This window comes from Cornus florida, unplaced genomic scaffold (genome assembly GCF_030987335.1).
Source record: "Cornus florida cultivar Cherokee Brave unplaced genomic scaffold, ASM3098733v1 CherokeeBrave_3.0.0_Hap2_Chr08, whole genome shotgun sequence".
NCBI lineage: Eukaryota > Viridiplantae > Streptophyta > Magnoliopsida > Cornales > Cornaceae > Cornus > Cornus florida.
In genome coordinates, this window is record NW_026775578.1 from 85,795,234 (window position 1) to 85,807,321 (window position 12,088).

Consider the following 12,088-nt stretch of genomic DNA (forward strand, 5'->3'; position numbering starts at 1 on the left):
GTCATGATTAAACCGATGGGAGCATAAAAAGGGAACTTAATCTACTCAAGGGATTAAGTTATCAAGATTACAAGGTAAGTCCAAGTGTTCTACAACAAGGCATGTCAAGGATCATGTCAAGGACAAGTCTAAGATCAAGTTGCTAGTTCATTTCATACAAGATTCAACCATGTGAATTTAATTCTATACAAAGGAATTAATTAAATATAAGTTTCAAAACTTATCCGGTTATTCTCGATTTGACACACGTGAAGGAATTTGTCAAGGAGATCAAGAATACCAAGTTAGAAACTTAATCAAGTTCAAAGAATCATTGAGTACGTTTTAATTAATCCTTTTAATTAAAAACTATAGATTTTGGAATTCATCCAATTGCTCTCAAGTTAATGTATAATATTATACAACTTGTCAAGACTTGATTTAAAAATACGATACAAGTGAATTACATGCAAGATACAGCCATGAGTATTAAACTTTAATACTAGAAAATTAATAAATGAAAGGTTTCAAAACCTAATCAAATATTCTTGATTAAATATTTGTGAAACTATATGGCATGTACATCATGAATATCAAGTCGGAAATCAAATGGAGTGAATAGTACACTCAGAATAAATTAATTAATCAATTAATTAAATATTCTCTAGATTTTAAAACATCTCCGATTGCTCTCGAAGTTACCTATGTTGAAGAGCATGCTAGGGCCTAATATAATATGCTAACACACATCGATTTCAAGCTAGTTAAGGCCACATGAATTAATATTTTATTCTAGTAAAATATTAAATAAAATCTTCGTTACTTGTCCAATTTCTCTCAATTTAATATATGTTAATCTACATACCAAGGGGTAATATTCTATCATGCCACATGTTTAAACAAGGCTATGGGCAACCGGGAAAATCAAATCACATGCTAGAAAATAAATAATTAAAATCTCTAGATTTAATATCCAAGCATGTAAACAAGTATCATAAGCATCACAAGCATGCTATATAACAAGAAAACAACCTAGAACACCCCCTACCTCAATTTGAGATGAAAACCTCAAATCCCCACTGAAAAAAAAGTGTCCCTAATTCGCCGAAACTAAAGGGTTTTGTCAGGGACAACACGATCTACAAGAATCCAAAGGAAGTCCCATGAAAATCACAACTTGACCACAAACCCAAACTTGAGAAATGGTCAGAAATGAATTCTAATAAGGGGGAATGATAGAACACGTCGAGGGGAACAAAAAACGTGAAAGCTGAAGACTTTTCACTTAGGAAAAGTAAATCAAAGGAGGAGAGAGAAGGTGGTAGCTCCATGTACATCCATGGCTGCTTCAGGTTGTGCATGGAGAGTGGGGAAGATGGAAAATGAAATATCTCATCCCCCTTTTATAGAAATCTCAAAAAGTGCCCCGAACGAGCCTCGCCGGGTCCGGAAAAGTGAATTTTGAGCAAACGCACTCAAATGGAAAAACTCTGTGAACGAAAAAGATTCAAAATGAGAAAATATGAACAACAAAAGAAGCGGAATCAAAAACTGAGTCCCGAACAGAAAGTTATGTCCCGAACAAGTTTGGCGGCAACCGGGTTCAGAAACTCTGAAACTGGAGAAAAATGACCAGAATGGAATTCTAGGAGTCCATGACTCGACGAAATGTGAAAATGAATCCCGTACGAGGATCCAGGCTCCGTACGAGACATTTTGTAATAACTTTCATTAATTGCACAATGGCCCCTACAAAAAGGGTTTACTGCGAAACTGCCCCAAAAGATATTTTCTTAGATGCCCCTAAAATAAAATATCTTCAAAAGATATTTATGGAAAGCACCCCAAGAATTGAAAAAGATTTCAAAAAATTGTGCATCTATGCCCCTATGGACACCATGAGCAACCAGAGTACTTTCTTGCAAAAATAAATATACGTATTTCAAGGAAACCACTCAAGATGAAGACATGTGAAGTCAAAAACTAACTCCGAGCATGAAAAGTGAGGTTTTGCCAAACAAGTGACAAACGGGGAAAACACAAAATAGGGAAAAAGAAGAAACAAGGAAAAGGACGAAAGGCGCATAGTGTACGAAAAGTGAAAATGCAGAAATGACTCGGTCCTCGAAGGAAGTTGTCAACCCACGGAAAAGAGTCTTGAAAACCATTTTTGAGCACTCGAGATGACACTAAGCGACAAGAAACAGAGCTCAGAAAAGAAAATTAAACGAAAAAAATTTATCCGTAAAATTTCAGGAAAAAGGAAAGGGAGGTAAATGACCGGGTCGTTACAACCTACCCTCCTTAAAGAAATTTTGTCCCGAAAAAGAACAGAACAAGGACTGAACAAAAGGTCAAATCAAAGACAGCTTATAGAGCACTGAAGGACAACTTCAGAAGTCTCAAGATCAACTGAAGGAACTCGAAACCATGAACTGAGACAATACCTCATATAAATCGGCACGTTAACTCAATGTCAACCACCGAGAGAATCCCAAGACAACAAATGCTGAATCACGATAAAAGAATGGAGTAACAAGGCAGTACGAACAGCGACCAGAACCCGCCCACACTTACTCGTCAGTAAGGTAGCATGACAGTGTAAGGCACTAGTTCATAACCTGCCCCGAACCAGGTCAACTCTGAAAAATCTATTGATACGAATGACATCAATGTCAGAAATGATCATTACCAAAAGCACCACGGGAACCAGGCATCTGTGAGAATTGGGGTAGCTAATTCCAAAACTCTGACAACAATGCCACTGGCACCATTACGCTTAAGGCCTTAGATCTAGAAGCCACGAAGGAAAAGGAAATGAAACGGTGCCTCCCTGGCCCACGTCTCACTCCACCAGACAAGGAAAAGGAGATGAATCGCAGTCGTCTACGCTCACATGAGCCTTACTCGCATCAACCAACTGAACAGACACTGGTACAGGAACAATTGAGGGCTGAATTAAACGGTGCCTGCGTGCTTCACCATCAACAGTAGCAAAGGCTTCCAACAGGGATGGCATTGGTGATGCATTCAAGATCTGAGACTTTAGTGGTTCAAATTCTGGGCGTAATCCCATCAAAAACTGATAGGTATGCTGACGATCAAGACGTTTGACAAGAAGAGAGGCTGCCTCAGAAAGAAATTCACTGAGAGGCTCATATTGAGCTAGTTCCTCCCAATGAGATCTCAAATACCCAAAATGATCAGTTACAGACAAATTCAGGCCTTCCTGCGAGGCCTTAGCAATATCTTGATATAATTCAAAAATACGAGCATCATTCCTAGAATGAGCATACATTTGATTCAAAGCAGTCCACAAGTCATTAATAAAGTCATAAAACATGAATATATTATAAATGCGTTCCTCCATAGAATTAAACATCCATCCTAAAATGGTGCAATTGTCCATATCCCACTGAGCATATTTAGGATCTTTAATATCTGGCCTATTTTCAGTACCCAAAATCCACCCTGATTTGCCTTTTCCACCAACATAGAGGCGGAGGGAACGAGCCCAGGATGCAAAATTACGTCCATTCAACAGCACACTAGTAACTCGTTAAGCCGGTGTGTGTTGCGCCGAAAAGAGAGTTTCTTTATTATTACTTGATTCAACCATAATATTAAATAGATCAATTCAACAGATTACCAATAATTTCAAATAAAGGAGGAATAGACCTGATTTTGATCAAACCAAGAAGCTAGAGACACGGCGGTCTGATCCGAAAATGCTGCCCAATATCTCGGCAGCCCCAAAAAATTACAAACACGTCTTCTGACCCTTAGTGCATGAAAAAGACTAAGGGAATACCCCTACAGGGGTCGAACCTAGAGGAGATTGACTCCCCCTAGGACTATCGCAACAGCGACCTGAAAAAGAGAGAAGGTCTGTGAAAATAAAAATAAGGAAGGGGCTGTAACGAGATAGAGAGAGATATTAAAAGAGGCGGTGAAAAAAAGAGAGATGGGGGAAGCATAGGTTTGAGGCTCTGATACCAAAAAGTAACTTGGTAAAATTGGCGTACTCAATTTGAGAGCCTGACTATCATTATATACAACCGGAAAATTACAAATATGGAAAAGAGAATAAAATCAAATCAAAATAAAGAGAATAAAATCAAATCAAATCAAATCAGAATAAAAATAAAATCCCTAAAAATTAGCCTATATTGAACACCCAATAAATCTGCCATAATCGTTGAGTCAACTTATAGATAAGATTTTCAACAAGAAGCTATAAATCATCCAAGGCAACGAAACCTTCCAGTCTTGAGTCCTGTACCTGAAATATACCCCAGTAACGTAGGGGTGAGCAACATAAAGCTACTCGTAGGAGATGAGTATACATCGACCTAGCATTTTACAAATTTATCACCTTAAGGTGAAACATGTTAAAGGGGCTCATGCCACCTAACGTCTATGTCAAAGTGAGGCTCAGGGAGCATCCTAGGCTACCTTAGAGTCTAAGCAACAAGAATCATGATATACATACGTATATGAAATGAATCATGGTTGGGATAATCCAAAGAACACGACAAGAAAACAATGGAATATAAGGATCACATTATCAATGCAATTTAGATGATTGGAATTATACACAGAATCAAGAACAAGGCATAATATCTATGCAAGTATACAAGGATGGAACATTCCATATAACATGACAATAAGTATGCTCGGACATATGTTAACAAGAATTACATTATCAATGCGATTAACATGACAAGGAGTATATTTGAAATCACGAATGAGGCATACTATCTATGCAATGAAACAAGATTGGAGCATTTCACATAACACAACAAGTTTAAATCTTTAAGGAAGAGCAACTTGAAATTTAAAGAGTGAAATCAAGCAATGTGGAAACTCGGATATCGCCCGGATTAAAACCGTACTCTTGAGATCACTTTAGGGCTACTAACCCATGGGCATCTTTCCCCTACTGCGCACTATAGTTGTAGGAGGACATTCCCCCGTACTAGAACCAAGTTCTAGCCATTCCAATTCTTGATTGATATCCCAAGTCCAAAAATCAACAAGTTGTGCAAGTCAAAATTGTATCAAATACAATAAATACATTAACCACGTTTCATACACAACCAAGATTTTGGAACATACAAGTCATGCCCTAAGTTCATCAACTATAATGGCATGTGAAATGTCAAGAAATCATAGTATGCATCTATATACATTAGAACCAAGGTACATAGCATAAGGATTCCATTGAAGTAGATATACCACAAGTATAAGATACATGATTCAAGTAATTACTAAGCAACACATGAGTAATTAAAATCATTTTAAGACAAACGTACTAGTTCATTAAACATATTAATGAAGTCATGATACTAGGGGTCATGATTAAACCGATGGGAGCATAAAAAGGGAACTTAATCTACTCAAGGGATCAAGTTATCAGATTACAAGGTAAGTCCAAGTGTTCTACAACAAGGCATGTCAAGGATCATGTCAAGGATAAGTCTAAGATCAAGTTACTAGTTCATTTCATACAAGATTCAACCATGTGAATTTAGTTCTATACAAAGGAATTAATTAAATATGAGTTTCAAAACTTATCCGGTTATTCTTGATTTGACACACATGAAGGAATTTGTCAAGAAGATCATGAATACCAAGATAGAAACTTAATCAAGTTCAAAGAATCATTGAGTAGGTTTTAATTAATCATTTTAATTAAAAACTCTAGATTTTGGAATTCATCCAATTGCTCTCAAGTTAATGTATAATATACAACATGTCAAGACTTGATTTAAAAACACGATACAAGTGAATTACATGCAAGATACGGCCATGAGTATTAAACTTTAATACTAAAAAATTAAAAAATGAAAGGTTTCAAAACCTAATCAAATATTCTAGATTAAATATATGTGAAACTATATGGCATGTACATCATGAATATCAAGTCGGAAATCAAATGGAGTGAATAGTACACTCGGAATAAATTAATTAATCAATTAATTAAATATTCTCTAGATTTTAAAACATCTCCGATTACTCTCGAATTTACCTATGTTGAAGAGCATGCTAGGGCCTACTATAATATGCTAACACATATCGATTTCAAGCTAGTTAAGGCCACATGAATTAATATTTTATTCTAGTAAAATATTAAATAAAATCTTCGTTACGTGTCCAATTTCTCTCAATTTAATATATGTTAATCTACATACCAAGGGGTAATATTCTATCATGCCACATGTTTAAACAAGGCTATGGGCAACCGGGAAAATCAAATCACATGCTAGAAAATAAATAATTAAAATCTCTAGATTTAATATCCAAGCATGTAAACAAGTATCATAAGCATCACAAGCATGCTATATAACTAGAAAACAACCTAGAACACCCCCTACCTCAATTTGAGATGAAAACCTCAAATCCCCACTGAAAAAAAAGTGTCCCTAATTCGTCGAAACCAAAGGGTTTTGTCAGGGACAACACGATCTACAAGAATCCGAAGGAAGTCCCATGAAAATCACAACTTGACCTCAAACCCAAATTCGAGAAATGGTTAGAAATGAATTCTAATAAGGGGGAATGATAGAACACGTCGAGGGGAACAAAAAACGCAAAAGCCGAAGACTTTTCACTTAGGAAAAGTAAATCAAAGGAGGAGAGAGAAGGTGGCAACTCCATGTACATCCATGGCTGCTTCAGGTCGTGCATGGAGAGTGGGGAAGATGAAAAATGAAATATCTCATCCCCCTTTTATAGAAATCTCAAAAAGTGCCCCGAACGGGGCCCCGCTGGGACCGGAAAAGTAGATTTTGAGCAAACGCACTCAAATGGAAAAACTCTATGAATGAAAAAAATTCAAAATTAGAAAATATGACCAGCGAAAAAAGCGGTGTCAAAAACCGAATCCCGAACAGAAAGTTATACCCCGAACAAGTTTGGCGGCAACTGTGTCCAGAAACTCTGAAACTGGAGAAAAATGACCAGAACGGAATTCTAGGAGTCTATGACTCGACGAAATGTGAAAATGAATCCTGTACGAGGATCCAGGCTCCAGAAGAGACATTTTGCAATAACTTTCATTAATTGCACAATGGCCCTTACAAAAAGGGTTAACTGCGAAACTGTCCCAGAATAAAAATATCTTCCAAAAGATATTTTCTTAGATGCCCCTGAAATAAAATATCTTCAAAAGATATTTATGAAAAACACCCCCAAGAATTGAAAAAGATTCTGAAGAATTGTGCATCTATGCCCTTATGGACACCGGGAGCAACCAGAGTACTTTCTTGCAAAAGTAAAGATACGTATTTCGAGGAAATCACTGAAAATGAAGACACGTGAAGTCAAAAACTAACTCCGAGCATGAAAAGTGAGGTTTTGCCAAACAAGTGACAAACGGGAAAGGACAGAATAGGGAAAAAGACGAAACAAGGAAAATGACAAAAGGCGCATAGTATCCGAAAAGTAAAAATGCAGAAATGACTCGGTCCTCAAAGGAAGTTGTCAATCCACGGAAAAGAGTCTCGGTAACCATTTCCGAGCACTCGAGATGACACTAAGTGACAAGAAACAGAGCTCAGAAAAAAAAATTAAACGAAAAAAATTTATCCGTAAAATTTCAGGAAAAAGGAAAGGGAGGTAAATGACCGGGTCGTTACAGAGAAAGTCACTCATTCCTCTGATTACGTAGGATTTCCCTTTTATGTTTTAGATTTGGATTCTATCTTCAGATATTTATTTTCCAGTTGGGATTTTTCTTTAGGGGTCCACTAGATGGATTCCCGAGTTATTATCTTGGAGGTTTTGGATTATTGGATTATTTTAATTATTTGATGATTTGAGGATTTATTATTTAGAATTCTTTTCAGCCTTTATTATTTATTTCTTTAAGTCTCTTTGTATTCATGCTTGTTTAAATATTAATTGTTTGGTATACCTCAGATCTGTGCTCGGACTTGATCATTCGTGGCTCTAGAATCGAGGGGTATCACAGTTTACTTGTACTCAGAAAATGTTCATCACGTCAAAGCTGAAAGACACCAAAACAGACCAAGAAGAAAACTTCATGATCCTAACAATGAATAAAGTCACAATCACTCACAGACTTTAATTGTTAGTCTACTTGAATGCTCTTCAATGCAACAATGTCTCAGACATAATGTGATTCAAAGATTGACTCTAGAGGATAAAAATAGTTTGGGATATAGAAGATCAAGACCTGATGAGTTCAAAGAGGTTAGAAATCTACCAGGTTTTGAGATCAAGGGACATCACTCATTCAAAGTCTGTCTGTAGAAAAATCCAATGGAGAGAAGTTATAAAAGATATATTGAAGTCACTCACTCTTCACTCTCACGGGTTAAGCCTAATTATTGGTGGTTAAAGAAAACCTGTTCAGACATTAATTACTCTCTTCAAAGCTCTTTAAATCCACCACCTCTCATAGATAAACAAATCTAATGAATGTTTAGAGAATATAAGAGTTATTTGAATTGCAGGAGACCTGTTCACTTGAAGATCGAAAATTCATCAATCATTCCAAAGGTCAAGATTAATAAATGTCCATCTATCTTGAAGAAGCACCTCTTGAACAAAGCCAGTCTACAAGCTATTCATGAAAAGTTTGGATGACATCTCTTATATTCCTCAAACTCCCTGGTTGAAAGCTTAAGGCCACCTCTACTCAAATATAAGGAACTATAAAGCATTTATACAGATATAATAACCATATCACAGCTCTTATTATAGAACTCATTTCCCTATATCCATACAAAGGTTATGCTTCATCTACTCTATCATTATTGTTGGTCTTTTATTACCTTTTGACTTCCAATGTTAAAAAAGGGGAGAAATTTGGTGTTTTCAAGTTTTGACAATTGAAAGGTAAAAGGGGGAGATTGTTGGTCCTAGTACTTGTACATAATTGTTTTTTCTTTCAATGTATTCAAAGACAATTAGTCTCTATCAGGGGAATTTTAGTCCTTTCACATATGTTGGGCTCATGTTACATTTATCTGTGTTACCACATTGTTCATTATAGCGCATTTTCTCAGTATAACAGTCCAATCACATGGTCTACAAAGGGTACATCAACATTCTTTTTCTGGTCTGATAAATAGCAATTACAGGGGCATTATTGTAATTCTGTGTGTAGCTACAAAATGCTGACACATTCATAGTGGTCCTGCTAAGAGAAGAATATGACATAATTGTATTCTTTGGCCTCAAGTTTGTAATGCTTTACATATATATACATATACACGTGTATGTGTATATTATGACAATTAAAGACTACTCAAAAGTGTGTACCAGTAGACAAATACAAGGACATTGTGTTCGTTTCACTTACTTGTATATCAGAATTCTCTTATTTACTTTGATAGGAGGATTGCAGCTTATTCTTATTCACATTAGGGTTGAAACTGTGAGGCCTATATATTCACTATTATAGCAATTTAGAAAAATATGCCTAATAGTGAACAAACCCTAGAAAAGAAGGCTACAGAAGAGAGTCTCGATAACATACAATGAACCAAGTTTTCTAAAGCTATGAAAGGTGATTTGATATGTGATTTGTCCACAGTAGCAAGCATAAAGTGATCAAAATTTCTATCTACAACATAGAATCCTCTAGCTACTGTTTACATATGATGAAACAAGCTTTGGAGGGTGAAATAAACTTGGAGCTGGCTCTGGAGCTATGACAAGGTTAAGGTAAGTGAATTTCATCATTTGGTAGCTACTATAAGCTCTCTTTTGACCATCTTCTAGCTGTAGTCATGTTTGATGTCTCAAACCTCCTTGTAAGCTTACTTTTCTTGTTTTAGCTCTTAAATCCAATCTTATATTATTTATATCATGCTTCACTACATCCTTGATTATCTGAGCACGAATATATAACTGATTTAGAGCTGTAAAAGTTAACACAAATTCAGAAAAGTGACCACAGTGGGCTTTTGAACCAAAACACTTAGGGTTTTCTGTAGAGTTAAGCATTCACTGAGCCTTGATTTCTTCGTCCATGCTACTTAAGTCATATTTTTCATCTTAGAATGTGTATATAGTTAATATATGATTAATGGAACTGATAAGCGCTGAATATTTCATAGTCAAACGCCCTTAATTACATGTTTTGATCTATTTAGCATGTCAATAAAGTGTATTTAATAGGCTTTTGTGTATTTTATCAATTTTTAGCGCTTAGCTCCAAAATGGAATAAAAGTAAGCTTTTACGGGATTTAATGAACATGGTTTTTGGCGAGCTATAAAGTTAACCAAAGTGGTTCTAAGTCCCTGACCAAGCTCACCTAAGGAAGGAAGTCGAACTGGGAAGCTAGGCAATAAAGATGAAGTGCACCATTGAAGAACAAGAATGGCGTCCAAACGCAGCCTCTAAGAGCATTCTTGGTGTCCGGATGCCCTGTGTAAATGTAGCCCAGCAATTTCAATTTCAAAAGAGAACGAATTCTAGTAGCCAAAGAAATTCAAAATCCTAGCGTCCAGACGCCAACCTACGAGTAAATGTTGGATTTTGAATTTTCAGTTATTTTTTTCTCTTGAATTTTCAGTTATTTTTTTTTTCTCTTCTCCAACTTTAATGTACGATTTTAAGGGGGGATTTTGACTGATTCTGGTTGGGAAGGTTATATACTTATGGCTATATTGTATTTCAGGGCGATAATTTATATTATATTCAAATTTTGTATACATTTTAGAGAGAGAAAGTGAGGAATAGCTAGGGTTCTTGAGTGTTCTTGAGAGGGGCTGCTATGGAGCTGAAGATGGAGGCTTCCTCTTCAATCCTTGGAGTTTCCACCACCACCAGGATGAGCTAAATCCTCTCCTAGGGGATTGATGTAACATTGACCAATTGGCCATGTAATCTTTCTATTTTAATTTGGGGAAATAACATTGTATGTAATGGATTTCATGAATAAGATGAAGGTTTATATTGAAATTAGTGTTTTTACATTGAATTAATGTATGATCTAAACTGAATTCATATATATGAGTATATTTTATATGCAATTCTTGTCGTAGAATCATATTTACATATTATGCTTTTGATATTCTCATAGTGACAATGAGGATTGATTTCATGAAATGGTTTTATAGGTATGTCATATAGGAATTTAGATATATTACGCTAAAGAAAGATGGACCATGCTACACCTTTAGATTAATGTAGTTAGGTAGATGGTTCATACCTACTGAAGATAGTTTATGCTAGATGATTCACTTTCATGTGCTAAAACTTACAAATTCAGAACCTTGATAGGCCATGCCTAGGGAAGATAGCTCATACCACAACCTAGTTTAGGTGGATGATCCATACCAACCAAAGATGGGTTATGCTTAGTTCTGATTTGTATGAATTTATGGAAATTGTTGTAATTGTTGTATGCTTCTACACATTATTGTTACATATAATTGTTTTCCCCATGTTGAGTACATTGTAGTATATTTATGAGATCTCGGTGAACTCGATTCCCTAGTCTCCTCTATTTATTAATTCAATCTTTGAATTCAGTTTTAATTTTGTTTTTAATTCATTATATACTAAATGACAAAAAAAGCAATTTTCAAACCAATATATCTATGACACTTTGCAAACTCGAAATTAATCATTGAAGTTTGATTGCCATAAGCTAGCAATCTCCGTGGATCGATACCCTTACTTAGCCATTTTCTACTGAATTTTGAGCTACGTTAAGTGGTTTATTATTAACACCGATCAGGAACTGAGTGCAAGACTGTGCTACTGTGAAATTCCAGTTGAGAACAGAGTTTCTGCAAAAACTGAGTTGAAGCCTGTTTTGAACTGTATTTTGAGATTAACTTGTTATACTTTAATTGTTGTTGATCTGAGAAAGTTTAATATGTTAAGGCAAAGTTGTGAGAGACCCAATTGTTGCTGCTTTGAGGACCTGTCCTGTGACGGCCCAAGTTTTCCAACCTGGTGCGTCAGTGATGAACCGAAAGGATGATCCGATAACGGATCCGAAATGCGGAAGCAAAAGAAGTAAAATGGCCACTAGAGATGTACGCCATCCCTAAGGCACTAAAATAACTCCCCATGAAGCCATGGAACTCAATTAAGCCAAGCAATGAAGCAAGAATGCCAAA